Genomic DNA, 24,507 nt, shown 5'->3' on the forward strand with positions numbered 1-24,507 from the left:
AACATCACACGGAGTAAGAGACATTTTCCATAAGTGTCCCAAGATCTTCACCTACTTCAGTGTTTTGCAGATTTAGGTACTTAATGAGGACACAGTTTGGATGAAACTCCATTATTCTGATACTTTGTTTGTCCTCTGCCCTGAATGAGCAGATTTTGTCACAATGCTTGCTAGGTTTTTCATGTCATGTATTTATTGTTAGGAATGGAATCTGTCTGCTGGGTATCTTTATGACCTTTTCCCCCACATTACTCTGAAAGATGCAGACACACTTGCAAGAAGTATTTCAGCACATGAAACTGGAAATTTTGAATGTTGCCTTCTGCATGTATATTCAAGATGATTGAAAACAGTTTGACAAGTAGACATGACTAATTTCTCCATTGCTAGGTAAGTTAAATCTTCTATTTCTCTTTTTCAATACTCTCATTTGGAACTCATCTGAGACTTCAGTTTTAAATAATATCCCTAAATGACAAACAATTAAAAAACTGAAAGTAAACTTTTAGAACTGCAGAGTATTCATCAGTTAGGTTGAAATTCTTTAAAATATAGTCTTTTTACATGCATTGGAAAAACTAGTGTTTATTAGCAAAGTTATACTGTTATGTGATCTTAAAAACAGAACACTAATATTTTTGTAGGTGTGCTGGAAAGCAAGAGGTGACTTTTGGGGCTTTCATAGTTTCATTTTAGTTCTAAGGTCTCCTTAAATACAGGCAATTTAAAATTTAAGAGCATTGTGAAGTTTCAAAACATGAAAGCCATTCATAACTCATTGCTACACATGAAGATTTACTATTTAGACATCAGTGGAAGGGAAACACTTTGCTTCTGTCTTAACTTGCTATTGTTTACTTGATAAAACATGTTGCTAAAACCTTCCCATCAAATACACATACATCGATAGAATGGGATTCCAGTACTTTAAAACAGAACTTTCAAATCAAATTAATCCTTGCTTTGCCCTGTTCTTTATATTGTAATTTTTGTATAGCATTGAGTGGTAATGGCTTTCCAAGTTTACAAAGGAGCGTTTTGATTTTCATTGAGGCATAGATGAGGCTTAGCTATCTCTCTTTTTGATGTCAGAAAACTGCCAAAGCATTATGCCAAGCAGAAAAAAAAATCACAGTTTTGGCAGATACTAAAGTAAACATCCATAAGCCACAGATAATACCACATTATTGGCATTGTGCATGTTGTACTGCCTACACCTCTCTGATTAGGAAATAAAGTCTGATAAGTATTTGAGAGCAGTTATTGCTAGAAAACAGGAAAAAAGACTGACTATGGAGCTAGAATACAAACCATAAGAAGCCTGGAGTAAAAACTCTAGGAAATAGGGCAGTGCAGCAGCCTCTGGGGAAGGATCCTAGAGGACAACCCAGAAAAGGGAGTCCTGTTCTGTGAGGGACAGTTATACAGTCCCAAGGCAACCTCTGTGAATGAGCCCAATTGCACCAGTGCAGTGCAGTTTGTGATGGACAGGAGGACTGATCTGAACTATCACTCTTCGACTCTGTTTAATTCCACATAACTTCTCTTAATAAGAGGAGAAGTCTATTGCTTTGGGTAGTTCTTCAGTGGTGTTTCCCCTTCCCTCCCTGTTCTGTTATTCCATTTATGAATAAACAAGGCACTCTATTTTCACTGCAGCTCTAAGAACCAAGTGTAGGCTCTATACCTTAGCAAGCTGTAAAATCGCTTAGCTGGCTGGCATTTACCTCTTGTACTGTAATGCTCCAAGGAACTAGTGCTGTCATGCAATCCCACAGTGAAGAAGTGATACTAAAATATACCATGTGACAACTTCTTCTTTTCTTTTAAACCAGATAATATGACTGATAGCAAGTAGGTCACGATCTACAGCTTGCTGCTACTTAATGTCTCTGAGTTGAGCACAGTCTTAGTCAGTCTGGAAATTTCTAAATTATCTTCTAGGAAAATACCTGACCTAGGGACTTGGAACAGACTGTTTCCCAGCTTCTTCTGGGGTAAGGTATTAACCCAGTGATTATTCAATTTTTAGATGAAGCACTTCTCAACACCTAATACAGTCTGCATTTAAAAATACAAGTCAGATAGTGAGGCGAAGAAGTCCCTTCTGCCATCGTGACATGAGTAAGTCTGGGGACATCCAAAAGTATATCAGCAAAGCTGCAGCAATGAATAATCTTTTCAGCTCAGCTTTTCCATACAGTCCCATCATCAGCAACCAAAGTGAGTCTTTGCAGCTCCTCCATTCTGCAGCTTCTTCTGTTTCTCCCCATTCCCTTCCCCAGACTCCTCCTTCCCCAGCACCTCCTTGCCAGCTCTGGGGACCAGGAAATACATGAGAACTTAAGCTTTCATCTTAAAAATTAACAAATACAACAATGACGAAGATGTTTTCTGTCCTTCTCCTTGGGAAGAAAGGCTTGAGTCTGTGAGCCATGACAAATCAATGCAAGTAGTTACAGGAATCAAAAGCTCATTGCTGATTGTTGCTGAAGATCACAGACTGTTTGCATCCCCCCTAAAAACGTATTTTGCAGTCTTACCAAAAAAAACCCCAAAACTGTGTATCCTTGATACTGGGGGAGAGCCCAGATTACGTGAATGGAGCAGTGACATCCAGGCAGCTTCAGGTCACAGCAGGAGTTCTTCTTGCTGAAGAAGTTGCATGAAGTGAAATGTTGAAGAGATGAAGAATAAAGGGCTAGTCTCAGACTGGAATCTGAGCCCAAGCTGCAAAAGTGACTGACCAAAGTTAGCTGTTTGACACTTTGGTTTTAGTGTCTTTCTCTTCTGCCCTATAATTCAAATGATCACTGCATATCCTGTCTCTCTAAAATAGATACAAAAGTGATGCCCAACTGCATTATGCTCTTTTGGTTTGCAGACAAAATGACCAGAATTCAGCCCCCAGAAAGGCCCAGCAGCTGCTTCCACAGGGCCCAGAGCCTTTGGGCTGCTTACGGGCTTGCTACCTGCAGTGCCCTGCAAGTCACGTCTCACAGAGCCTGGACCCACGTGTGGGGATGGCCCAGCTTGTGCACCCCACCACTGGGAAGTGTCATGAAGAAGAATGCAGCTGGCAGTGGGTTAGGTAATACCAACCTGCAAGATGGTATCCAAGTCACTCTGGGTATCCCCAGCTCAGCTAGATGGAGCATCTGTCAGGAGCCTGTCTCCAGGCAGACAGCTATTGAAATTGAAGCAGCCAAATCACTGTCTTATGTACAGCTGGAAAGCCCAGGCCCTGACTGTGTGGGCAGGATTCAGGGCACATCACTGTCTCATTCATCTGCACAGCAGCCGGCCCGCACTCAGGTGGGGAGTTTCTCCTGAGGGGAAATTGCAGGGCATGCAGGGAAAAGAAGCAGTGGCGATGAGCGAGAGCTTATTTTGGGACAGGTTCATAAATAGCTCAGATGGCAAAAGAGAAGAAGAAGGAGCTTAGCAAAAATCTCTGAAGTTGGTGCCATGAATATTTTTGTAAGCCACACTCCTGCTGTCCTTCCAGAATTGTCCTATTCCATTCCCTGCTTTACAAACCCAACAGCAGAGCCATGCACGGACCCCTCTCATGCAGTGCTCATAGAAGGCACTATTCCCATTGCAGGCATGGAGCCCTGCACTAAGGGTCCCCTTGTTTTGATTATGTAAAGAAGGCTCCTTACCCAGTAATGTCAGTAATTGGGCTGAGGTAGCCTCCTTTGGACAGGTTTCTTATAGACTGGTATGATTCAGAGGCATTTTGCCATGGGCAGCCTTCCTGGATCAATGGGGGGTTGGTGGAATTTTTTCTTCCTCAATGAACTTGCTTGTTCTCTTTTCTGGTGTCCTTGAACGCCCCTGAAGAGAAGGCAGGATGTACTGGCAATGCATTTCTCTTTGTCTGTGCTTGCCGTGGGATCTTCACTTGCTCTATTCATCTCTGCATGTTTTAACACCTTTTTTTACCCTGACTTTTGGAAAGCTATCAGGACTTTCTTGTGCCATCTTGAGTTCTTCTCTTTTTAGCCAGGCAGCATGTGTAGTCTTGACTCTGCTTTCTTGCAAGGCCTTTTTGCTTTTTTTCTTTTGTTTTTATTTTCTTTTTCCGTCCCCCCCCTTTCTTTTCTTTTGTGCCTTCATTTTAAAAAGTTACACTGAAGTGAAGCTGCTAGTGTTGGGGAAACTCAAGCAAACTCTTCACTTCTAGCTGTGTTTTCTAGGACTGTGCTCAGGAAATGCCACTTTTTCTGGAGACAATACCTGGCTGGGATGCCTTCATACTGCCCAGTTAGTTTATACTCTGGTTTGCTTCAGGATCTTGATGTCCTGATTGTCAGCAGCACGCAGGAGGTAATTCCCTGCCAAGTCTGGCTGGGAGCAGCCATGCAGCTCCCTGGCAAGGCACCCCAGTGCTCCAGGCACCTCCAAGCTCTCCACTGCACGGGCACGGTGGGTGCTTGCTGAGCTGCATCGCCTGGCCAGGGTACACATTACAAAAGCCACTCAGACATGGGGAGCTTAGCCTGAGGTTGTCACCTCCTGCTTCCAGAAGGTGAGTTTTTTTGACATGCCCATTGTGCACCATATATCCTCCTATGTGAAATCCAAACTGTGCCATACACAGGTTGAGTACACTAGGTTTGTATGACATTATACAATCTGTGTGTTTGCTGTTGCTTTCTGGGGGTCTTCAGTACTTCAAGGTCCCTTTCCCAGGCAAAGTTGATGGCTCACAGGGAGAGGCTATCCAGTACTTCTTGAAGAAACATCATTCAGCTTATTTACAGTCCATGTTAGCAAGCCCATATGTCAAAGAATTGGAGAGTAATTAGACAGTATCTCCTTTAATGTTTATTATAACTGCCCAAACTCAAGTACTTTACATATTGCATTCTGATTTCGGACAGATGTAATTTTCTCAGTGGTATCTCTGTTTCAGTCTTGTTTTCCTGGTGATTGGATCGGCTCTAATGAGTTTCTTACCTCCATACTCAGCCTATTTGATTTTTCAAATACACTGAGAACCCACATCTCCCCATGAAAATCATATGACTTAGAAGATGCCCAACCTTTCTGAAAAATCAGCAAAATTTAGTCTTCCAACAAGGTTTTCAGCTGGCACTCAAATGTCTATTTGCTACCGAAAGCTAAAGTCTAATTTTAGTCAAAGATGTTGGCACGTGTGTGGATCCAATAAATTTCTGAGACTGGCTATGGATATTTTTAATAGTGGGTCATTCAAGCTGTTATGTTGCTATCTCCCCTTTATGCAATTCTACTATTTTCCCTTTTTATATAATTTTCTTTCAAATTTGTATATTATTCATAACACAATATACACCTTCATTATAGATGAGATGAGCTATTCTTTTCTGTCTCTGGTAGCCCTAGCAGCCTGTCTTATCTGACTGCTTTGCAAGCTGGTATATATTTATCCTCACAGAAGAACCCTATGAGATAGAAAAGTGCATTTGTCCACAAATGTGGAACTAAATCACAAGCAGCAAAATGATGAAGCTATCTGAAAGTTAGAATTTCCATGCCAAAGAAAGCCTCAACTTTTCAAAGAAAATTTCTTTTCAAAAGAAAACCTGATTTTTTTCTCGTGAAGAGATAGTCAAAAACTATTAATTTTGAAATTGGTAGCTTTTTTACATTTTTTTTTGGGGGGGAGGGATTTCTAACTGAATTTCCCCCAGGGACTGGAAGTTCCTGACTGCCAGGGCTCCCACACCCCCGCTGCGGAGTCAGGAGCCAAGGCTCAGTGCTGCACTGACAGAGCCAGAGATTCCTGTCTCTAAGCTGAAGCCCTGGGCATTTCACAAGGACATGTTGCTAAATTTAATCAAATATTCAGTATTTTTACAGGTCAGTGGAAAATTAATACAAAGAAAAGAATCATAGGTAGATTTCCAGATTATGCCCAAAGAGTAAATAGTCACTAAACAATTAGAGGTACATGTAGACCAGATTCTGTATCTGGGAAAATAATTGTCAGAAATTTTACAAGAATTAACAGAAGTTTAATGATTGTAATGCACCACAAAATATTTTTCCTATATTCAACATCACATTTCTGTCACCAAAACAAAGTTCATTACATTGTTCTGTTTTTCTCTGGAAAGAGAATATACATGGAATTTTTTTTTTCCTTTACCTGTAAAAAGGGTCTAAATACTCAGCCAAATGAACTGGTGAAAATGTCACCAATAAGGAATATGACTAATGCAGTGTCATGTATCTTGTTGCATAATATGACAAGTACAATATGCAAAACCCATCCTGTCTCCTTAAGCAAGGTTTTTTCAATACAATAGTAAGAACGGGACATATTTAAATAGTGCTGCCATTATACTTTCATTATCTGAGTAAAAATGACAGTCTGTCCTCATGCTCCTTGACAGAGATAATCACCTGCTGAGGTGGAAAGTTCTGTCTCCCACTGGCCCTTCCAGAGAATTGTATTTTCAGGGACATGAGTGGGACTAAATTTCCTCTGTATCATCATAAACTCATCTAAAAGTGGAGACAGATTTAAAGAAAAACAATATTCAAGCCATGTGAATAACTGATTTTCCGGTTTGTGGTAGTTCCAACAACTATAAGTTTTTCCAACAACTGGGAAAAAAATCAGCCGAGGTTAACAACAAATATATTATTTCAGCATCTTCAGCAAACTGAATGATTGCAGAAAATATTTTGTTGTAGTTTGAACTCACAAGAGGTAATGTGTTGCTAATATTTCACACAGTATAGCATTTCAGTTGTGAACATTTTGCAGAATTAAACAAAATATTGGATGGAATTTCACAGGGAAATATCACTGAACAGAAAAGTAAAATCCTTCTGCAGGCAAAACAAAAGTAATAATCTTTTTCTTTTTTTTAATTTGAATGTGCAGTTTTTTCTTCCTTGGATTCTGATGTAAACAACTTAGCCTGATTGAAATTTATTTTAAAAGTTGGAGATACGGTACATTTTCTACCAGAAAAGTTTTGGTCACAATATCTCTCTCAACTATCTTTGGGCTATTGATAGGATATTATTGCCAAATGCTTTTAAAAATCTGGCCAGGCATGTGAGGATAGAAACTGTTATGAGCAGAGCACATCTGAATAGGCACTTATTTGTGTGCCTCATTGGAAGCAGAGATCTGAAAATTTGGCCACAGAGATAGTCATTACTTGGAAACCAGGAGACAACCAGTGAGTACACAAAACTATTGATATGAGCTGTCATGCCATCCGAGCCAGATGGCCCACATATCAAGATTTATAGTTTTTCACACATCTCCAATGTTCTTAGCTCCATATAATAAACAGAAGAAGAAGACATGGTCCCTGCCCCTGTTTTTCCTGGAAGTCTGTATTTGAAACAGCATGTCATATGCAGGGATGTCCACCTGACTATGCTGCCTGTTACCTGAGAATGGTAGTAAATTTTCTATTCTACTCTTGTTTCTAAATTTATTACAGGAACATAACTTCAAAGAGTACACTATATTTTTGAACTGAACTTCTATTTAAAGCCCTTCTTTTCTAAATTTGATCTTCCCCTGCATCCTAGCTGAGAGTGCAATGTATTCAAAAATACCATAGCATGGTAGCTTTATGTTGTGAACTTCAGGCTAATGGATGCTGCTGTCTCAATGCTATTTTTGAAACTGAATTTTCTCCTGCTGCTTATCTTTTTACTGAGCCATCTGGCAGATTTAGGATGCTAACCAGTGGAGCTGTACTGTGCCATGTATTAATACGGATCTCATGAATCACTCAACAGGTCAGATTTAGAAAAACAAGGCATTTGCAGCAGACTTCCACTAAAAATGCAGTCTGGCTAATTAACAATCCCCTGTCTGCTAAAATATGCCAAAGGAGCAGAGGGGTAAAGTCTCATTGGAATAAAATAGAGGGATGGGAATGATAAGGGCTCATGGCTATTTAAGGGAGAGGGTGTTGCAATACTGCTCAGGTCAAAAGTGCCTTGCACTTTAAAGGTCCTCTGTGCAAAAGCACACATGATGAAACTTTCTGTGGAAAGAGTTAAAGCTGCCAATCAGTGACCAAACTTTCTAGCTGTTAAAGATACTGTGTACATGAAATGACTCGCTTTGAATTGTCTGAGTTATCCAGTCTTTCTTAGATTCCTCTCTTCCAGAGCAAAAAAAAGTACAGAAAGAAGCCTGGTCTCTGGGCCATATTTAGATGTTGGGCTGTGAGCTAGCAGTAACATTTAGAGGCTGGGGAAGGAAAGGCAAGTGAATTGCAAGCAGCTACTGTTGAATAGCCATGACTGAATAGAGCTGCTCCTTCGTAAAACGAGCAATGAGGTCACAGCTGGGTTTTTTTGGTGAGATGAAATTGCCTGTGTGCTCTTTCAAGGAACCAAGACCGCTGTAAATACCCAAGTGGCCATAAGGAAATATTTTGAGAGTCAAGCTGACTTGAAAGCCCCTGTATTTACTGACGGGAGGCAAAGAATGACAAGACAAATTCTGGTTCCTGTCTGCCCCTCCCCTCCTCTTGCTCTGGGAAACATCAAGCATAAACACTTAAAAGAATCCAAATCTAGGAACAGCAGGGCTCAAATCCAAATTCAGATTGTGCTGCCTCTCTCTCCCATCCCCCTCTCCCACAAAGCCAGCATGGGCAACGCTGCCGTGTCTTTGGCGTGCTACGATTTCGCAATGAGGCAGTCACTTCCCCTGCCATCGCGGAGAGTGCGAGCGCAGCCGGGCGGGCTGAGAGCCGTGTGCCGCTCAGGTCAGCCGCGAGGGACCGGCACCGGCACCGCCAGCAGCCCCTCGGCTGAGCAAGGGAAGGAAATTCCTTTCCGACTCCCCCACGTGATCGACTCATACGCTGAAGCATGAGATCTGATTGCTCATAACTTGTGTCACCCTACGTGCAATGGACTGTGAAATTATGGAGACAAAATTTAATATCAGCTGTCTCAGCAGGCGTTGGTAGTTGACCATGAGAACGAGCATGACTCATTCTTTGTTTCATAACGTAATGCTTGCCTTCTTATATCCCCCCCAAGTAAAGTGGCAAAAAGTGACATTTCTGTAGCGCTTGAATAGCCTAAGCCAGGCCGCTCTACCCCTTTTCAAAGTTTCCTTTCCCTGTTCTCCTTCCCTATAGTTTGTTCCTCTGCTTTTATCTCTAAATCTATTTTTAGCTGTAGCTCATGTTTTATAGCATATGCCTATATGTATATGTATAATTTACATATACCTACAGATTTAAATGTGTTAAAGTATTTTGTGCGTGGCCAGTGTTGCTCTTTGGCCATGTCTCTTCCCCCTGGGTCAGCAGCACTGTCCTGTTGAGCTTTCCAATGACTCAAAGATCACTGTATCTGTTTTGTCCATTTCTTCCTTTTTCAGTGGAGGATGATGGTGAACATGAGTTCTCCCATGTCTCTTGCACTGCCTCTAGAAATGTAACCAAGATATCATGGTAGGAGTATGGAAATGAATATGATTGTCAATATATTAGGGAAGCTCAGAGCTGAAGGAAACTGATGGAGTAGTTTTCCCTCCAAAATCATGTGAGGGTGTGAGATGACTTTTCCTCTCCCATGTGATAACCCCTCCTTTCCTGTGTAGACGCAGAAGTCAAAGTCTTCCTGGAGGTGCTGAGTGCAAGACTCATTTCCAGAAACCTGAGAGTGGAAACACCCTTGGAGGGTAAAGAAGCCATTCAGAAATCACATTTCCCAGCTGGGAGTGCACGCTCTGTAAAATCCTTCAGTATAATAAAACCAGGTAATGAAAGTGCCACATTGGGCTGTCTCTTTTTGATGTTGAGCAATTGCCTAATAAATGGTGTCATAAACCAGCATTCTAATGTGGGGTTTTATGCCTTCTGCATGGCTTAATTCTCATTAATCATCAACCTAAGCTCTTCAGTTACAGAGGAGCTAGTACCTGGCAGGAAAGGCAGAGAGAATGGCTTGATGGCCAGGAAGTCCTGCCTGCTGTGTCCAGCAGTCCTGACGTCCCCATCTCGACAGCCCCTATGCCCAGAGCAGGCGATGCAGAGAAGGGCTGTTCATGCCTCTTTGCAAAGGGACCGCACAGACTCCCTGTCCTGCCTTGGTGTTTCCTGCCTGCTCTGGATATGAGTGCCCCTGGGCCAAGTGCCATGCTGACCTGTCCGTTGCTGCTGCCCTGTAACCCATGAGGCTCCTTCCACATTGCCCTCAGGCTCCATCCATCCCTGCACGGCTGGACTCAGCTCACTTCTTCCCTGTCTGTTTTTAGTCAACGGAGGATGTCACCACCTATGCCAGATCAGTACCTCCCAAATGATTACAAATGATACCCTACCTACCCTAGTGCTGGTACATGCTAAAACAAGTGAAAACAGAAATGAGGTGAGAGCAAGGAGAAAGAAGAGCTAATGTCCAAAACAAGGATAATGTATTTGTCTTTGCCTAGTCAACCCACAGCTCAACATTTGTTGTTTTTTTGTTTTTTTTTTTTGTCCACATCTATGGACAATGGAAGAAGTATTAAACTGTTGTATTATTCACTCCTTATCCTGCTCTTTCATTAAGTGCCATATGATTTGCTTTTTCAGTGTGCAAATGAGACTGAATCAAAAGGAAATAACTTTGTGGAGGCTGATTTGCTTATCAGAGAAATTGGCTTGCTCTACCTTTAAATGAGCTTGTGATTTATTGCATTTATCTAGCAGATAGTAAGTTGAAGCTACTTAAAGCAATTGGACAAAGAAATCCTCAACATACTGTACTTCCCTACAAGTGGAAGAGGCATGTGAAAACATGAATTAACACAACTTAAGGCCTTCTTCCTGATCCTGTGCATTCCTGCACAGAATCACTCTGCTTTATATGTAGTTGAACTGAATAAATGGCCTGGCTTAAATTACATTTTGGATGAACTGGGTGTGTAAGCTATCCAGCCAGCTTTGATATTTGTGACTGTCACTTGTGCAACTGAGCAGGGTGTTTCACAGACATCTTCTCACAAGGCCAATCTGTTCTTAAATACAAAAATGTGGTAGAGGAAGATGAAAGGGTGGAGGGAATCCTTCACTTGACAGGAACATTCTCTGTATTTTGTTAGCATCTCGGTTCTGGAGTAAAAATAGGAGAAATAAATTCCGTTTTTAATTGTCTTCTACATCTCTTCACAACATTTGGTGATAGTAATGAAAGCCAGCAATTATTCTACTATTATGTCATCTTTGGATTGCTCCCGGCCCTCAGACTCAGGGAAATGGAGTAGCTCACAGTGTCTACCAGTCTTTTCCCAATAACATCTCTGCTTCATAGCAACAGTGAGTAACATCCTCTTTCATTGCATGCACTATTTCAGAGTGTCCCTCTCCCACTTCTGCGAAAACATTGTCTGGCTCCAGGAGTGAAGGCAGCAGCTTTTCAAGCATTAGAAGCAGCAGCCCAAGCACGTCAAAATATCAGAGCAGTTTGACTATTGCAGTAGGTGACTGTTGCAGTCAACGGTTGCAGTAGTTCCCCCCAGTCAAGCACAGGACCTACAGTCTGGCAGGATACCTGCAGAAGAATACAGAAAAGCTGTACTTCAAGCAAGTCACAGCATCAAAACTTGTGCGACCAAGCGAGGAACCTTATTCTCTCCCGCTCTGGCCACCTCTCTTTCCCCAGACCTCAACAAGCTTCCATTTGTTTTGACAGGATTTCTTCTTTGTTGCTCCCACCTCAGATCTTAGGAGGCAGCACAAATGTCTTTTCCTTCTCTCCCATCCCACTGCTCAGAAGGCTGTAATTGGAGGTAACAGCTCTTATTTTCAGGGTGCTTTATGACATTAATACACTGGCTCTCTTCCTCTTGGTGCTTCAGAAAAGTCAAAAGCAGTGGCCTGGCCTATTCCTCCCTTTTCTGCTCCCTCTTGGAAAAAGGCCTAGAGCCCAGCCAGAGCTGAGCCCTGAGCAAGGGTAAGCAAGTTTTTCCACACATTCCCCTTTCCTCCAAAAATTAGGGCCATGGCATCAGTCACACTTGGTATAACAGGGCATCTTCTGCCTTCCATGAAATCAAGCTTCTTTTTATCAGTACTTAAATCTCAACATGGCTAGTTCCCCTGGAAAGAGTAAAGAAGAAAAAGAGATGGGCAAACTGGGCAGGAAAAGAGAAAATGAAAATGTCCTCTGCTATGTGTCTGAGCCATACCTCATTTAAAAACTATTTATAACCTCTCACTAGTCCTTGTTCTGTAAAACATTTCAAGGTGTATCTGCTTATCTCCTTAGGCAGTACTATAATACCCAAATACAGAACAGATGCACTTGCATATCTTGGGATGAAAGGCTTTAAGAAAACAAAGCTGGTGATTCTAATTTGCCTGTTTTCACCTCCTCTGTGGTATCTGCCTGTCACTTTGTTCCCTAATGTGATCCTTTTGGAGGGGCTTTGACCTAACCTGCATATGACTTTAAGGTGCTTTTGTGTTGACAACTTAATATTCCAACTACGTAGCTGGTTCTTGAAAATGAGATGAATACAAGTGCAGAAGCCATGAAAGAACCACAGGAAATTTCTATCACATTTTCTTGAAGCATTCACAAAACCACTATGAAGAAGGTCTAAACACTACAAGTCTCATTATGTCCTGCAGCAATCGGCAGAGCCCACAGTGAGGATTCAGTACTTTTCTTCATACAGCTGAGGATCTGGGACTCTGATTTCACAGCCAATAACCAGTCAAGTGTTCATCTAGGAGCTCGTTAGAAGAGCAATGGGCAAACAGGCAGCTGGCATGACAGGGAATGATAAAGTGTATGTGCTAGGTGACAACATGGTGAGGACATTCCTGAACTGGTATCATTTTGATGAGTGCTCTGACTGATTTTATAGGAAAATGAAGCTACTGTCAAGCAAAGTTGTTTTACCGCAGAAGCGTTCTGCAATGTGTAAGCCAAAAAAGCTACAGTGCAGCATCCAAAACTTTACAACTACAAAAATGGAAAATTAAAGTTCAGAAATTTGAAATGACATAAATGTATATTTCACTGAAATAAAGAGGTAGTATTGTTTAACTTGTTACTCACTTCTGGCATTGTGCTTTTGCTAAACAATGGTGTAATTGCTCCTTTAAAGGCTAAGCAAATTGCCTTTACAATTCAAGGGGAGGGAATGGAAAGCATTAAAAAAAGAACCATGAAAGGAACTTCAAGGTGTTATTTCCAATTCACCAACCTTCTCAGTGTAATCCATTGCAAATAAAACACTGCCACAAAATATGACGATTCTTCAAACTGTCCCAAGGGAAGATCCAACATAAATAAATACAGTGGGCCAAATTCAAAGGTATGTTTGAAATAACCAAGTTTACACTGGCTCTCTCACATGTGACTATATAAACTGAGGATCAAAGTCCTTTGATTCATATCTTCTTACCAGCAAGAAACTTGCAGTCCTTACATATCAGCTGAATTCAGCCAAATCCATCTAAGGCACATAAGGCTCTTTCATAATACTCTTGCTACTTGCATTAACATGTCAAGTATTATTCTCTGAATAGCAGGCACCAGCCATAGAAAGTTTTATTTTTTTGCCAGGGCTTCTCAAAGCTAACGTCAGTGGGTGAAAACGTTCTTCTCTGTATCTGTGCTCATAACAACACACTTCCAATGACAGCGAGGCAAACCTAGCTTGCTTGCACAATAATTTTCCTTCTAGCATGATGAGCAAATGCCAAAGCTACCAACATGTTGAGATGCACTCAGATGGGGCATGAAAATGCTTACGCTTTGCTTTGCTTTTGTATGTGCATTGTTGTTTGCCAGTACTGCTACAGCAAAAGTATTTGTGGCAGTTCCAGTTTCCTCAGTTTTCAGGGTAAACCCTGATGTTCCTGGAAGATAGCCTGTTTAATTAGGTAGATCTGGCCTGCCCATGTGAAGTGTGAGGAAGAGGTGGGGGAGGAGTTTTTTGTGCCCTTCAGCTCTCTGCAAGGAGCAGATCTCCTCAGAGATCGCTGATGGCATGAGGTTGCTTGGCACCGCATCCAGGCTCAGCTGTGCCCCGAGCCATGCGCGTGCACTGGTGATGCTTCCAGTTCACATTGTTCTCACTCAGATATCCACTGATTCTGCAGGCTGAACACAAAATAGAAAGAAGCTCTTTTGCTTTGATTCCAGGTTTCTCTGCTTGTGGCCCAAAGCAAAAGTGTTTTCATTAGTTTTTCAGTAGTTTTTGGAATGTTTCTTCCCTTACAAGAACTGCGAAGACTAGACAAGCCTGGCTTTCATTGATGTTTAACTGCTCAGGGCTGCCTTGCAGAGATGCTTTTTCAGACAGATAGAGGAAGCAACATGGGACTGATGGCATGTTTGATGGGGATAAGTGAACACATCTGCTATGCCTATATGACATTTGCCAACATTGGCCTGTTCCGTAGTCATTCCAGCAATTCCTAAAGGAAAGTGAAGGCAATCCTTCCCTCCAAAGCAGTCCTCTCCCTGCAGGTACTTTCTCAACAAGTCCCTTATTTTCTTTGGATTAAGGTGCTTGCCTGAGCATTTGCAGGGTATCAATATCAGGTTTCCCTCAGTGAAGTGATTAATTATATCAGATGGAGGCACAGGATACACTGAAGTAGGAAAGTAAGTGAAGGCATGCAGAGATACAGTTTACAGCAGATTCACAATAAGCGCATATAACAATAGATACAGAGTATAAAGGACAAACCAAAACTATGTATTTCAATGTAGGGCTTTTACAAGGACAAAAAGAAACAGCAAGTACAGCAACAACAAAAACTAAAAATATCAGGAGAGCATGCAAATTATGACCAACCTGATTCTTGGACAAGCTTCTAATTTCTCTGTCTTAAAATCTTTTACAAAATGCTACTTGTGAGCAGTTCTAAGTACTGAATGTTAATACATTTTTATTTAATCAAAGTCCAAAGTAAAGAATCAGCCAAACACCAAGCAAATCAAATAGTCTGCACAGCAGGCCCTGAATCCAGGAAAACTTAGACTGCAAGAATCGCTACCAAATGCAAATTCTGTAGTTCAGATCTTCCTCTGTCTGGGGGCAAGACACTGCTGGCAGTGTTCCTCAGGGCAAATGCAGGAAAGGCTTGTTCATCGTGTTAGTATCTTACCCACTGGTCAAAAAACAAGGGAAGCCTTCTCCTGGAGGAAGGTGCCTTGATGATGCCAGCAATGCGAGTGAGCAAACCCACCTCTGGTGCACAAAATTTAAAAAGTGACTATGAGACCTTTGCCTGGGAGCAGACAGCAAGAACATCCAGGATATGTCAAGACAAGACGAGGCTGAGATGTGCAGTTTAAACTAACTCCTAGGCCATACTAGACTTTTAATACAACTCACAGCACAGGTAGAAGTGGAAACTGCTGCAGAAATGTGAGCGTCTGCACAAACACACAGTGAATAACATTACCTGTGTGGCTGCTACTAATTTAAGACAAGACCTAGTAAATGAGTGAACAAAGAAATTAGAAGAAACAGAGGAAAGATTAAAGCAAACATAGTAGGGAAGTCATTCTTGCAAAAGTTAGCTGTATGCATGTGCATTTGGCAATGATTTGTGGCTTAACTATTCAAACTTGTCAAATTAATTATTTAAAAATGGTAGTATTTCCTATCTTCTAATGAGATATTTGCAGTCAACTGCTTCCTGTAAGCATTGCAGTAAGTTTGAGCTTTAAAGAAAGGTCTGAGATGAGGCAGAAGAACAGCCTTAAAGAACACTTCTGGAAAACTGTATTCGTACAGGATAAAGTGAAGAAAGCTTGAAGGTATCTTTCATAGAATAGGACAAATGGACATTTGAACCTGCTGTCACTACAGGTGTTGGGGGATACATGTAGTAACAGAACAGAAATGATAAAAGTATATTGAACTACCTTTAGGAACTGACTGACCTCTTGCACTATGAGTGGTATTAAAGTTAACCTCAGAAAATTTGAACTTGGGAAGCCAGGTGAGGGTCACAAAGAGAAGGCTTATTTGCTTAGAAAGACAAGTCTGGGAGATGATCTCAGATACACTTCTTTGTATGTGTGATGTGGTTTTCAGAAACCCAGCACAGGAAACTGTAGTGGGGATGTGTGAAGATGAAGACCTGAAAGTTTCAGAAATATGAACAGAAAAAGAGAGCTAAATGTTGATGATGGTATGTAGGAGTGAATGTCAGCACTTTCACACTGCTTAGATGTGACTGGAAGGAGCTTCATGAATCCAACAACAGATAAAGAGGAGGAACAGAGAAAAAATTAAGAGGGAAGTGAAAGGACTGAGTTTTGACAGTACTAGGTCATATCTTCAAAGCATGTTTAGTGGTGAAACTTCACTGATGTCAACAGAGCTCATCTCATTTCACACAAGCTGAGGATCCTAGATTGCCTAAAAAAGATTCAGGTTAGAAAGTAAAGGCTGTGAGGACAGACAAAAGCTGGAATAGCTTGCTGAGGGAAGCTGTGGCCTCTCCGTCATCAGAGGTCTTAAAGAATAGGATAGACATAAAAGTGCCAGCAGTGACAGATTTAGGTGTAGCTCATCCTGCCATGAGGCAGAAGGGTGGACAGAGGACTTGTCAGACTGTATTTTCTACAATCAAATTATCCAGTCTATCAGGTTCAATTCAGGAGTAGAGGGGAATCCATGGAGAGAAATCAGAGAGAAAGGCCAAGACACAAATGCTCTACAGTGTAGATACTCATTCCTGTGAGCAATGAGTCTCCTGATCTGATCTACAACAGGACAACAGGTTAGGGGCATGTGCCATTCACTGGTTACACATAGACCTTTAATAAGCAAAACTGAGATCTGCCATCCAGTTTTTCTATACACAAATGAACACTCATGGGCTAAGCTCCACAGTTCTTTGGAGGGGGAAACCTCAACATGTGGCATTTCAGCATAGGCTCAGGTTTTTGTTCATGTAGTTTGAACAGATGGGGTACGAATGGGGCTGAGAACTTGGCTGCTCAATTAAGTAGCAGATGACCTGAGTCCTGCTCTTTACAAGCACAGTGTGGATGCTTCACACCAAACTTACGGCTCGACTACAGCCAGCAACCTGAAAAAAGTACCTCCTGCTATGGTCCTTGACATGTTGAAATGCATCCTCTGCCTGTATTTCACCCCCACAGTGACTAACAGCTCACTAGCAAAATCCCTTCCTCTCACTGGACACAAAAATCTTCCAGTACACAAAGAAAATCTAGATGACTTAGACTGCTGACAACTCAAAACAATTTCTTGTGGTTGGGAAGTTACATCTGAGAATGACTGGGAAAGCAAATGTGACGGAGCCTAGAACAATAGCAACATTCAGATGGAAGTCCACCACTTGCATCCCCTGATGCAAATGGATTTTGTGAAGGGCTTCTTTTAAAGGCACTCCACACAAACACGCGTCATTTGGAGGTAGCATTAGCATTCATGTGGAACAGTTTTTTTTTTTTTTAATACAAGGAATTTGTATTGCTTTGCAGAAATACAGGTCTTTTATAAAGCAGTAAAAAGCAAGTTGCTTTTCTCTGAAAAGATCTATTTTGCCTGAATGGTACTGCTGGTTCCAAGTGAAGTGTGAGGACTAGAGGGTGAATAGAAAAGCTTAATCTTTTCATAGACATGTACAAGTTCATACACATTCATTTGGAATAGGTACTTGAATTACAAGCGTAACTGTGTCCCAATTCTGACAATAAAATATTTGTACCAATTTGTCAAAGTATAAAATACACACCCTACAGAAAAATTCTTCTGTTACCAAGGTCAGTTAAGGCAGATGTTGAGGAAGTAACTTAGAACAGAAAGGAAGAGATCCAGGTTTTTTTTGTTGATTTATTCTGTTTTTAATGCATTTACATTGAGGGATCCTGACCATACAAGTCTGGTTTTACTGCATATTTTCTTCATCATAAAAAGACATACAATGGGCTTGAGTCACAAAGGTCAGATCACGATCAAATGTTCCCCAAAACTCCAGGGGTTTTCTGATCCAAGATTTTGATCTGTTATTTAATATAGAATGACAGACTTGGGTTCCAGATCTGACTTTCTTCATCTGCAAGGGAGTCTTTGACTGAGTGGTTTTGCTATGGTCCCAAGATATCCCCAAAAGAAATTCATGCAAGCTGGCCGATATCAGAGATACAGAAAGACAGAGAACTTTATAAAATACTTGTGGACCAAAGATTTAGTTCAACTGAAGTTTATTCAGGGTGACTGGGCACTGAAACAGATTGCCCAGAGAGGCAGTGGAGTCTCCATCCTTGGAGATATTCAAAAGCCATCTGGACAGAGGCCCAGGCAACTTCCTCTAGGTGATCTTGCTTGGGCAGCGGGGTTGGACTAGATGATCTCTAAAGGTCCCTTCCAACCTCCACGATTCTGTGATTCTATGACATATTTACATGTCTGTTCAGTTCTGCTCTTTAAGTTGGATTGGGCTTACGTGGGCTGTGGGAGAAAGGGGGTCATTTGGACTTGTTTGTTGCCTTTTTTTGGGAAAGGCAACATGGCAATGATACCTCCCTTCTCTGCTTGTGATAACAAGCAAGTCTCCAGCAATGCCAGCTCCAAAACCTCACCACGTTCTTCTTGCAACCAACAGAAATTAACCAGTGTGGAAGGATTGCTAAATATCAGGAGGGCTTCTAGGCTAACAACTCATGCACAAACTAAGAAAAACCATGCAAAAACTGAAAAAGAAGAGATTCCCTTCCTTCAGTAGAAGATTACTCAGTCGTAAGTTATGTACATCTGAGCTTCTTTCTGCACCCCTGCCAAGACTCTGAGAAAGGGAAAATCAGGGCAGATACATGAAAAGAGGAGTAAAGAATAATATAAATAAAATGAAAAAAAACCCAGCATGTCTTAGATCAGCTTTAACTCTCCCCACTGCTGTTTGCCTATCTGACATTTTGCCAGTGACTACAATAGAACAATGTACTTAAAATGCAATTTAAAAATTGACAGCTCCAGAACATCTCCATTTTCCCCAGTCATCTTGTCCGGTTGTGTAACTGTGTGTCAAGCCAGGCTCCAGTGCTGACATCATGTTGCAGAGGGCTGTCTTGGGTCTTGCATAACCTTAATAGGACAACTACTTACAAAGTGTTTATGTGCTATTAGAGGTTGCTTTTCTAGACACTCTACTGCATTAGGGCAGAATCATTACAGACAAGGCAGAAGTATTAATTGAATTTGCATCATTTACATCCATCATGAGATATTTCAGTGGGACCTGATACTTCAGGTCCTGTTCCTGTCCTCCTAGGAACAAAGCTCTGACTGATGGCTGTAATGCTGTTGTATTTTGCCCCCAAGAGCATTTGCTTACCTTGAAATGGCCTGTGATTACTCAGTGTGAGTAACATCAAAAAGATGCCCAGGGGCTGCAGGTAGGGTCAGGGTCTATGCCCAAAATTATATGGTTTAGGTCTCTGGATAACATCAGTGTTTGCCAGTAGTGTTAGGTTACTGGGCCCCAAACCTCCAATGTGCTTGTTCATGCTGGCTGTTACCTATGTTGCAATAGGTGGTAGCAGCCTGCAGAAATGCAAGTGTGAAGGAACTAGGGACGGAGTAAAATATATACAAATCTGCTTGAAAAATGTTCCCACCTGTTCCCACTGTGACACTCAGATCCACTTTCCTGCCCTAGTAGTAGGTGAGGGCCAGACAAACCCTGGCTTTAGCACATGCTGCTTCCCCCACCTCACTGCTGGGATGAGTCCTGAAGTGAAATTATGAGTGCTATCCTGTAGCTGCTCTCAGCACTGCCTTTCCCCTTGAAAGGAAGGATTCTGGACGTGGACATAGAAATGAAATACAGCAGATGGCTAAGCTTCTTTCACAATGCAGAAGGTGATGATGCAGCTTCTTCTAGCTCTGCTTTCAGGCTGTTCCCTCCCATTCCTGGCTCGTGCATGTTACATGGCGACCTGACCCATGCACCTTCTCATGTGCCTGAGGAAGGTAAAATGCTATTCAGAAAAAAAAAAAAAGGTAACAGAGAGAATCCTCCACCAGCTGAAATCATATTTGACTCTCCATCCTGCAGTGCAACTTATAAACTCCTTGTACAGGTACAGATGAAATCACTCTAAATAATACAAGAGAAAAATGACTATCAGTTTTTTTTCAAGTGTTGCATTATGTCCTATCTTCTTTAGCAGGCCGATGGTGTTATTTTTAGAATATTAAACAAGATATAGCACTTGCCTGTCTCATTCTCTTCCTGTGTTGTATCTAAACAATTTTAAGCATGACAGCTACCAATATTCATTAAATAAGATTTGTTTTGGTAAATTTCTTCCTACCATAATCGTGCTGACAAGCCCTCTAAAGAGAGAGATCTGCTAAAAGCTTTGACTGAGATGCTTTGATTGTACTTTTAGGCTGACTGAGGGATTCTGCTTCGCTGCAGAAACCTTTCATACACTGTGAACTGTTGCCATTCTGCCTCCATATGGTCCCAACAATTTTCTCTTTCTTAACAGAGCAAGTTGGAGCAAATAAAAAATTTGGGCAATGTATTTATCCAGGATGTCCCCAAGTTTTTCTTCTTTTGGCCACAACATTTCCTCTTCAGCAGCAGCAGCAAAAAGGCTTTTAAGATGGATGAATTACCACAACACAAGAAATCAGTTCACAGAAGAACAGTATGCCCCATGGATCCTGATGATTTTATAACCATCTGGGTCACCATAAAAGGTCAAACTACCAAAAAAGCTAAACAAACCCAGAATAACTTTGCCATAAAGAGCTCCACCTTTAGCTGGTTGCCCACAATGGTGTAAAGGATTTATAAGGGCATTAAATATCTAAACAAAGTACTCCAGGCGCAGTAGTTTTTAAATAACAGCTGATTTTAATTTTTTATTTGGCATTTATACACACATCCTATTGCAAGCTTGATTCATTTCTTTTAGCACTGGAAAAAATGGTAAAGCTGGAATGGGTAGTCAAGAATGTGGGAATTCATACATTGCGTGCATATGTGGTTTAGTGGTGTGTGCCATTTGTACACATCACTTACTGGGGAAGTTAAATCACTTTTGGATAAAAATTTCAGCAATTGCTTCCAAAACTCCATTGACTTCAAAACTTTGAAGTAACATTCTCCACAACCTGTTATTGAAGTAATTCTTGCCAGCTCAAAGCAAGCACCATTTTTTGAAGCAGATATTTTCTTCTTTTGTTAGGCAGACTGCATAAGACATTCTTTACTTGCACTTCCAAACTGGCTTCCCCAAGCTGGAATCAACTGTCTTCTCTCTGCTAGGAACACAGTGGCTCTTGTATACTAAAATTTCTTTTTTAAGTTCTCAGACTTCCTTCATAATCACTAATGAAAATGAATGCAGTGCTCTTCCATGTGTAAACAGGACTTCATTCACTTATATAATTATTAAGGAAGCCTCAGAGTTGTGGACATACACTCAGGGCTCTTAAGGTCTCAGTAAACTACTGTTCTTTTGTAGTGAGTGCCTAATGCAGTAGTGACAGAGAATTTACATGACAAAGGAATTAAAAAATATCTTTACCACTAGCTTCCAGATGACTGAAGAGCAGGTTTCAATAAAAGGAATTATGACTCATCCACCACTTTGAGAAATTGCCTCACATAGCTAGGAGAAATAGCTTTTTGTTTGCTCCTTTCAGGCCTTTTTCTATACCAGAGTACAGAATGGGCTCTATATGAGCCAGTGGCATAACTGTGTTGTGGAGCCGTGTCACCACACTGACTCTGCTGTTTCAGACGTGGGTCCACATGCTTGCTCTGCACTTATACAAGTACTGTACAGCACAAATCCATTGTATAGCCCACTGGGTACCCACCGTGCAGTTCCTTAAGCAGTCTACACTGGGGCCCCCAGAGACTCCTGAGAGAGCCCAGCAGGAGAAGGGGAGACTGTGTGCCAGGGTGCCCTGCATACCTCCTGTCATCCCAAAGATGAGTAGGTTAAAAATGCTGCTTTTAAGGCCTTTTCTCAGAATATAAGCTTCGGTAAATACTCAGCAATGAATTTGCTATAAAATTAGCCAGAAAGTATATGGTGCATTGGAGCAATGGGGCTGTTGTGGTGCATGTGTTCAGCTGGGCAGAGCTAGAAAGCAAGATTAGCTGTTTATTGAGTGCACTGATCGCCTCCCTGCTCCCACTCAGCTAGGTGGCTACATGCCATACGTGCAAATAACCTTCAGCAGGGTCAACACCACTTTGGGCGGGTGGAGCCAAGCCCGTCTCAGTGCTGGCATGAGCCCTGTGGGCTGCTCAGAGCCTCAGAGCAGGCTTCTCCGGAGCTCCCTTCCTCCTGTGTCGCCAGATCAGCAGGCCTGGCAGGACTCCTCGCCACACAAAAAGAGCTTCTCCAAAGAGGTTACTTCCATCAGATGATCAGTTTAGTGAAGGAATTAATTTAGAACTGTATTGGCTTTCTCTCTGTCAGTATCTTTCCAGTCATGTCCAGCCTCTCTGGCCAGTGACTTCACAGCTCTTGCCAAACATTCAGGCTTTTTAGTGCATTTCCCTTCATTCCTGTTACAAAAAATCCAGCTGATGCAAAGATTACCTCTCTAGGGGAACTCATCTTTGCTCAGCAATAGTTGTCACTGTAACCTTCCCAATGGAGTTTAATTATGTGCTTGTGATTAAGCAATTATGCATTATCAGGAACAGAGTAAATCAAGCCTTTTATCTCCATTAACAGGATATTTCCTGTGAGCATTTCTGCCAAAAGAACCTAGGGGAAAGATTGGATGATTTTGCATGTTATGTAAGCATGTTTATTTAGGGAGCTCGCGGTACTGTATGTTGTATTTAGCCACATCTGTTGCCGTTCCATAATGGCCATCCGATTCCCGCCTGCATGGGGAAATGGGATGAGACGCATGCTGTCTCGCCTGCAGTGAGCAGTTGTTTAGCTGCAAACTGCAATTGCTTTCACGGCATGCTGCTGAGCCCTGCTCACAAGCAGGCAAATTGATTTCAAAGATGCTACGTGCTCACAGACAAAACTCCTCGCCCTCAGTCGGACGGTTGCCCTGTCTGAAGGCACTTCGTTTGGAAAGAGGGGAATCTCTGAGCTGCTGCAAACTCGGCGCTAAGATAAAAGAGGAAACAGGCCACCCATGCTCTCGCTTACTCTGCATTCAATTAGCTTGCTTACTGATGGGCTAGCCTTGCAGAATGGATTTTCCCACTGATTGATCTCTTAATGTAAATGTGCTCTGGTTTTAAACTCAAACCATACACATTTTTTTTTCCTTGAATCAGTTTTCATATTCTGCTCAAAGTATACTTTCCCTCTTGCCAGAATCTGCAGTACAGTCGCACTTCAAGGCCTGCATTATCGTTCTTCATACAAAGAGCAGTTGCCTTGAGACGGCCATTTGCCTCAAAATGGCTGTATTTATTTATTCCTTTTTGAGGAGACTCTACAAGCTTGTCCTGCCCAGTTCCTTTCTCCTTCCATCCAGGCTCTTTTTGCAGGGTGATTAATATTATTTCCTTTGGTAATAATGTGTGTGAAGTTTTTCCATATATTTCTACAAGAACATGGCCAGCCAATAATAGTGAAGCTTTGAGGAAACTGAGGTTCATTCATGTAATATAAAATTTCAGTTTAAAAAAGAGACTGTCCTTTTTGAATATAAGTCTATGTTGTGATGTATTTCTCTTCATCATTTGCATGCTCCCTATTGTCTTTTCAGACCTTGCTCAGAAACTTTGCCTTTTGTATCTACAGGGATAATTATTTAGTGACTAGTGGCTGACTTCTCCAGAGCCAAAACGTCACCTGAACAGAACCTGAACAGGGGTCTGCAACAATAAAATAGCAATAAATACAGCAGAAGCCATTAGCAACGCTAAGAGCTACAGGGAAACAGTGATGCTTAAATACTTCAACACAATTTATTAGCAACAGCTGTATCTAAGAAAATCTGATAGGAATGCAGGCAGAAGAAGCTCTAATGGAATTATACTCACCTTCCAAAGCAGACTGGGTGAGCACTTCACAACACAAAATCTCTCCTCCAAAGTCTAGCTTCTGTATGCTCAGAAAAACAGAACTGACTAGATAATGTGGTAGAAGGCCATTGGTTCCGCATAATCTTATCATTTGTTTCCTAAAAAACCCAGAAAAGTACAGCTTTTTAAACCCAGTATTGCCATAAAGCTGAAATTTGCTCTAACCAAATCTGGTATTTCAGAAGAGTGCTATTTAACATCTAATCACATTCAAATATTAACTTCATAATAAATATTTATGAAGACAGTAGTTCATGAGTTTTACATTATTTCTATAAAAAGTAGCATAAGAATTCTTTCTCTTTCGGTTTATGTAAGAAATCTGGCAAGAAAACCCTTAAGGTATGGTTAAATATATTGTAAATTCTTGCCATTGAGAGTAAGTATAAACTGGATATAGAATTTTTTTTTAACAATAATCAGGATCATTTGTATTAAAATTATCATTGCGTGAACTGAATACCTATTTGTGCTGCTTTGTACCATGTTGTCT

The 24,507-nt window shown here is 41.4% G+C and overlaps 1 long non-coding RNA gene across 5 annotated transcripts in view; it reads left to right on the top strand.

The window, feature by feature from the left end:
* The window catches only part of LOC112987055 (uncharacterized), a 155,825-nt gene that overhangs the window by 80,988 nt on the left and 50,330 nt on the right, over positions 1-24,507 (top strand). For 2 of the 5 annotated variants that reach the window (XR_010385942.1, XR_010385940.1), the window contains one exon: positions 9,593-9,751. The exons of 2 other annotated variants lie outside the window; for them this stretch is intronic. This is a non-coding gene — a long non-coding RNA (uncharacterized LOC112987055). Of the gene's footprint in view, positions 1-9,592; positions 9,752-11,329; positions 13,037-24,507 lie in introns of those variants that run through there. One more of the 5 variants, XR_010385941.1, reaches the window with a different exon arrangement.

This window comes from Dromaius novaehollandiae, chromosome Z (genome assembly GCF_036370855.1).
Source record: "Dromaius novaehollandiae isolate bDroNov1 chromosome Z, bDroNov1.hap1, whole genome shotgun sequence".
NCBI classification, from domain to species: domain Eukaryota; kingdom Metazoa; phylum Chordata; class Aves; order Casuariiformes; family Dromaiidae; genus Dromaius; species Dromaius novaehollandiae.